The 6,883-nt window shown below is 45.9% G+C and overlaps 1 pseudogene; it reads right to left on the bottom strand.

Moving 5' to 3' along the window:
* Positions 1–600: 600 nt before the first annotated feature.
* Positions 601–1,172, bottom strand: LOC129518328 (myosin regulatory light polypeptide 9-like; annotated as a pseudogene).
* Positions 1,173–6,883: the final 5,711 nt, after the last annotated feature.

The following is a 6,883-nucleotide window of genomic DNA, read 5'->3' as shown; positions in this document are numbered from 1 at the left end:
ATCTGATTTGTCATTTGCAAATATCTTCTCCCATTCTGTAGGTTGTCTTTTAGTTTTGTTGACTGTTTCTTTTCTTTTATTTTTTTTCAGTGTTTAGACTTCTATTTAAGATTCTGTCTCCCTTGGGTCAAATGTCCAACCTACATGCATCTTCTGGATCACACTCCCAGTGGGATGGGCTGTGTTCTGGTGGCTGAGCAGGGCACAGAGGAGGGGTCTGGCATCCTGCCTTCTGAGAAAGGACCTTGGTGAGGTTAGTGGCAGTGGCAGTGGCTGGGAAAGAGCTGTCATGCCCTGAATGGGGTGCATGCGAAGTTGCTTCCAACAGGACAGAGGGCCTGTCCTTTGGGGAGCAGCCCTGAGGCCCAGCTCCCTAGGAGACAGTTCTCTCTTGGGGTGGGGGAGGTCATGGTGGAACACCTGCTTCATGTTGGCTGTGCGCCCCTTGCCTGGCACTATGTTTGCTCAGCCTGTTCCCCCACAAGGAGCTGGGCCCCTAGCCCCTCAGGGGGAGGATCCCCTGAGAGGGTCCTGTGGAATCACGGGCATGGAGCTGATACACAGTGAGGGGGGGAACAGGAGTGGGACGGGGGCCTGGGCCTGGGCATCCAGGGCGGCCTAGTCGTCCTTGTCCTTGGCACCATGCTTGAGAATGCAGGTGAACTCCACGTAGTTGAAGTTGCCTTTCTTATCAATGGGTGCCTCTCGGTACATCTCGTCCACTTCCTCGTCCATGAAGCGGTCACCCATGGTGGTGAGCAGCTCCCGAAGGTGGTCCTCATGGATAAAACCTGAGGCCTCCTCATCGAAGCAGGCAAAGGTGTTTCGGATCACATCTTTAGGGTCTGTGCCATTCAGCTTCTCCCCAAACATGGTGAGAAACATGGTGAAGTTGATGGGCCCTAGGGCCTCACTCATCATGCCCTCGAGGTACTCATTGGTGGGGTTCTTTCCCAGTGAGGCCAGCATGTCAGGCAAGTCCTCCTTGTCAATGAAGCCATCTCGGTTCTGGTCAATCATGTTGAAGGCCTCCTTAAACTCCTGGATCTGGGACTGGTCAAACATCGTGAAGACATTGGAAGTGCCCTCTGTGGCTGCTTCTTGGTGGTTTTGGCCTTGGTCCACTTACTGGACATCTTGGCTTCAGGTGGGTGGGGCTTCCCTGGTGCGGAGAAGGCGCTCGCTCGCTGCGTGGGGCTGGTCTTGTTGACTGTTTCTTTTGCTGTGCAGAAGCTTCTTATCTTGATGAAGTCCCAATAATTCATTTTTGCTTTTGTTTCCCTTGCCTTCATAGATGTATCTTGCAAGAAGTTGCTGTGGCCAGGTTCAAAAAGGGTGTTGCCTGTGTTCTCCTCTAGGATTTTGATGGATTCTTGTCTCACATTTAGATCTTTCATCCATTTTGAGTTTATCTTTGTGTATGGTATAAGAGAATGGTCTAGTTTCATTCTTCTGTGCGTGGATGTCCAATTTTCCCAGCACCATTTATTGAAGAGACTGTCTTTTTTCCAGGGGATAGTCTTTCCTGCTTTGTCGAATATTAGTTGACCATAGAGTTGAAGGCCCATTTCTGGATTCTCTATTCTGTTCCATTGATCTATGTGTATGTTTTTGTGCCCGTACCACACTGTCTGGATTTTCACAGCTTTGTAGTACAACTTGAAATCTGGCATTGTGATGCCCCGGCTCTGGTTTTCTTTTTTAATATTCCCCTGGCTATTCGGGGTCTTTTCTGATTCCACACAAATCTTAAGATGATTTGTTCCCACTCTCTGAAGAAAGTCCATGGTATTTTGATAGGGATTGCATTAAATGTGCAAATTGCCCTGGGTAGCATTGACATTTTCACAATGTTAATTCTTCCAATCCATGAGCATGGAATATTTCTCCATCTCTTTGTGTCTTCCTCAATTTCTTTCAGAAGTGTTCTGGAGTTTTTAGGGTATAGATCCTTTCCCTCTTTGGTTAGGTTTATTCCTAGGTATCTTATGCTTTTGGGTGCAATTGTAAATGGATTGACTCCTTAATTTCTCTTTCTTCAGTTCATTGTTAGTGTATAGAAATGCCATTGATTTCTGGGCATTGATTTTGTATCCTGCCACATTGCCGAATTGCTGTATGAGTTCTAGCAATCTTGGGGTGGAGTCTTTTGGGTTTTCTATGTACAGGATCATGTCATCTGCAAAGAGGGAGAGTTTGACTTCTTCTTTGCCAACTTGAATGCCTTTTATTTCTTTTTGTTGCCTGATTGCTGAGGCTAGGACTTCTAGTACTATGTTGAATAGCAGTGATGAGAGTGGATATCCCTGTCGTATTCCTGATCTTAGGGGAAAGGCTCCCAGTGCTTCCCCATTGAGAATGATATTTGCTGTGGGCTTTTCATAGATGGCTTTTAAGATGCTGAGGAATGTTCCCTCTATCCCTACACTCTGAAGAGTTTTGATCAGGAATGGATGCTGTCTTTTGTCAAATGCTTTCTCTACATTTATTGAGAGGATCATATGGTTCTTGTTTTTTCTCTTGTTGATGTGATGTATCACATTGGTTGCTTTACAAGTGTTGAACCAGCCTTGCATCCCAGGGATAAATCCCACTTGGTCATGGTGAATAATCTTCTTAATGTATTGTTGGATCTTACTGGCTAGTATCTTGTTGAGAGTTTTTGCATCTGTGTTCATCAAGGATATTGGTCTATAATTCTCCTTTTTGGTGGGGTCTTTGTCTGGTTTTGGAATTAAGGTGATGCTGGAAGGGCACAGATTCTTGAGCCAGACTGGCTGGGTTCAAATCACAGCCTCCTCCCCAGATTGTGACCTTATGTACCCATTTTACTCTTTTTTTTAAATGTTTTATTTATTTATTTGAGAGACAGGGAGGGAGCAAGAGAAGGAGTTAGCATGGGAGGGGGAGTGGCAGAGGGGGGAAGGAGAAGCAGACTCCCCACTGAGCAGGGAGCTGACCCAGGGCTTGGCTCCATCCCAGGACCCTGGAATCATCATGACCTGAGCCAAGGCAGACACTCAAATGGCTAAGCTGCCCAGGTGCCCCTCCCCATTTTACTCTTCTATCAGCAGGGGCTAATGACAGTAAGAGAGGATTAATTTGTGGGTGCTTCTAACAATGCCCGACACAGATTAGGCACTTGTAAATATTGGGTGAATGGTTGAATCCTTATTAACATCAATCTAGTGACCATGGAATTTTTTTTTACTAAGTGCCTTAAAAAATGAAACTGTGGTAATTATGGTTTGGGGAATGTTTAGATTGTGGACTCGAAATAGAAGGTGGTTTGGGAATCCCTAGGGATCACTTATGGGAGATTTGGGGTTCTGGTATGGAAAGCGGTGGTGGCTTCTGGAGACAAGGTTTGGAAAATGACTTAGGTCAGTCAGGGCCGTTAGCAGTAGCACTCAGAAGAGTGGCAGGATTCTTGGAGTCAGTCATCTCAAAGGTAGAGAGGGTCAGGGGAACTCTGCCAGGGTCAGAATGAAGATCCAGGGTTTCAGCTGAAGTTTGGAAAAAGAGCAGCCATGGATGGAGGCCATGGGGTGTCAAGTACAGGTACCCTCTGGGGGCCTAGAAATGCTGTAGTCTTTTTTGTTCTCTTTCCAACTCCCTCTCCTCATTCAAGTCTTTGCTAAATATCAGCTTCTCAGAGATGACTCCCCTTATTTAAAATCTGCATCCCCCTTGCTGTTTATTCTCTACGTTTATTGTTGAGCAACCCCCGCCCCCCACCTCTACAGCACACACAAACTGCATTGGGTGTGTTGTCCTTTTAACCGTGGTCATGCTACCAAAAATTAAACAAAAATAAATGAGGTTATTTCAGAGAGAGAGAGAGAGAGAGAGAGAGAGAGAGAGAGAGAGAGAGAAGGAGAGGAGGAGGTAGAAAGAGGAGGGAGGGGGGATGGAAGGGAAGGGAGGAGGAAGGAAATCTTCAAAAACCCTAAACCCATCAAGAGGAGGCAGAACTGATGGTTTGGGTCTGGATCACACAGGGCTCTGAATGTCACACTGAGGCTTGGTGCACATGCAGGTGTGGATTTGAACGGATTCCACCCAAATGAAAAACACTCTGCACACACTTTTCAGCCTCTGCTTCTGCCAAGATTCTTTTTTTTTTTTTTTTTTTTTTTTATTTATTTATTTATGATAGTCACAGAGAGAGAGAGAGAGAGGCAGAGACATAGACAGAGGGAGAAGCAGGCTCCATGCACCGGGAGCCCGACGTGGGATTCGATCCCGGGTCTCCAGGATCGCGCCCTGGGCCAAAGGCAGGCGCTAAACCACTGCGCCATCCAGGGATCCCTCTGCCAAGATTCTAAGTCACATCGCCTTCTGGGCCATCATTCTTCTTATCTGGAATCTGCTTTCTCCCTTTTCCAGAAAAATTCCACTTGCCCACAGACGTGGCCTCTCTGGGGGAACCTTTAGGGTTAAAAAAACCCAAAAAACAAAACAACCAAACAAGTTCAGAGATGTCAGTTTGGGATCTGAAAAAGACTTTTGATTAATAAAACTTACCATTTTTAAATTTAATTTTTTAAAAAGATTTTATTTATTCATTCGTAAGAGACACACAGAGAGAGGCAGAGACATAGGCACAGGGAGAAGCAGGCTCCCTGTGGGGAGCCTGGTGTGGGACTTGATCCCAGGACTCTGGGATCACAACATGAGCCAAAAGCAGACACTTAACTGACCAAGCCTCCCAGGTGCCCAAAACTCAACATTTTTAGTTTAAAGTCTATTTTGTCTGATATAAATATAGCTACACCTGCTTTTTATGGGTCACTATTTGCTTGAAATACCTTTTAGCGTGTCTTCACCTTCAGTCTGTGTCCTTAAGGCTAAAGTGAGTCTTTTATAGAGAGTGCATTGTTAGGTCTTGTTTGTTTTTTCAAATCAATTCAGACATTTTATGTCTTTTGATTGGAGAATTTAATTTATTTACATTTAAGGTAATTATTGATAGGTAAGGATTTATAATTACCATTCTGTTCATTGTTTTCTGGCTCTTTTGTAGGTCTGTTATGCCTTGTTTCTTATCCTACAGTCTTTTTTGGTGCTTTGATGTCTTGGTATCAGTATGCTTTGACTTCTTTATCATGTTCTTTCATGTAAGATTTTTCCCTTGTGGTTACCACGAGGCTTACATAAAGTATCTTAAAATTATAACAATACCCTATTATAAGCTGGTAAAAACCTAACTTCAATAGCAGTCCTAAACTTGACACTTTTTACTTCTCCCCAGCATAATTTGGGTTATCAATGTTACAGTTTATGTATTTTACATATTGTGTAATCAATAACAGATAATAGTTGTGATTTCTCACGTTTGTTTTTTAACCTTTTTTAAAAAAGATTTTACTTATTCATGAGAGACACAGAGAAAGGCAGAGACATAGGCAGGAGCAGGCTCCTCAGTGGGACTCAACCCCCAAACTAGGATCACGCCCTGAGCTGAAGGCAGATGCTCAACCGCTAAGCCACCAGGCATCCCTGTTTTTTAACTTTTAAATTTAGGAATATATTTTTTAAAGATTTTATTCATTCATGAAAGACACAGAGAAAGAAAGAGAGAGAGGTAGGCAGAAGCAGGTTCCATGCCAGGAGCCTGACGTGGGACTCGATCTCAGGTCTCCAGGATCACGCCCTCGGCCAAAGGCAGGCGCTAAAACGCTGAGCCACCCCAGGATCCCCTGCTTCCTAACTTTTAAACTAGAGTTGTAAGCTAATTACAGTACCACCATTGCCATATTACACAACCATACAGAAAACACAATTACAAAGTGTAAACATATTTTTTAAAAAGTCAGACATGTGCACACACGCCGGAAAAATTTCCCAGACTAGGATGAAGCTCCAGAGTTTTGAATACAAGTCAGTCCCTGTGCGCTAGATGAGAGACAAAATAGCAGCCGTCTTGAGTTACTCTTCAAAAGTATTTAGGACCTGCCCCCAGGTCTCTGCGTTCCTTAGTGCCGCCGCTGCGCAGACTCCTCGCTCCACTGCGTGCGTACAACACTGGCTCCGTCTTTCTTCCCGGGCACCAAACCCGACACCTTAGGGGACCAGCTGAGAGCAGCTGGGCTGAGCTCACCGCCTCTTTGCAGGCCCACCCGTCTCGGCGCCTTTAGGTGTTCAGGAAGGGGCGGAGCCACTTGTGACCGATCTGTGGGCCCCTAACCGCCCTAGGGTTAATCAGCTGTTCCTGAGAGCAGCTCTGACACCTTTAGATGGTGGGCTCTCAGGCTGAAAGGGCGGCGGGCAGCCAATCAAGAGTTCCGGTTCCTGAGTCGCTGGGTGTGCTGAGGCAGAGGGTAGAAAACTGACCAGTCCGCCTGTCTAGGAGCGCGGGAGCTCGAGCCGCGACTCTTTCGCGGCCAGGGGGCGGGAGTGGGGCCTTTTCAATCAGTGAGAACGTCCGAGCCCGGCCTCCCTTAAGTAGTACGTGTCTTTTGGCCGTCAAGGGGCGGGTCTTACTTTGACTGACACTCTTATCACCCAATAGGTGTGCCTTATTGGGCTGGGGGCGGGGCGACTGCAGAAAAGGCGGAGTCTTGTTCTTGCGTTACCTGGTTTTGCTTAAAGAGGAAACCCCAATTCCACGTGGATCCTCCTCCCTTTGTCTGGTTTTGAAAAGACCTACGATACTTTTAAAAAATTTGAAAAGCACAGCTTTAGAGCAATTGAGTTTTCTCATGCTGGATAGAATCAGCGGTCTCACTGCACCTGTGAAAAAGAGCAGCTGTTAGGGAAGGTGGGCTTAGGGGTGGTGACAGGAAATAGAAGCGGTTCTCAGAAGCCGCTTAACAGCAATTGGCATAAAATTGGAACTTGATTTGAGGTTTTAGGGACTGAGAGACGGGGGGGCGGGTCT

This window comes from Nyctereutes procyonoides, unplaced genomic scaffold (assembly GCF_905146905.1).
Source record: "Nyctereutes procyonoides isolate TBG_1078 unplaced genomic scaffold, NYPRO_anot_genome, whole genome shotgun sequence".
In the NCBI taxonomy this organism is placed as follows: domain Eukaryota; kingdom Metazoa; phylum Chordata; class Mammalia; order Carnivora; family Canidae; genus Nyctereutes; species Nyctereutes procyonoides.
This window is presented reverse-complemented; position numbering and strand designations above follow the sequence as displayed.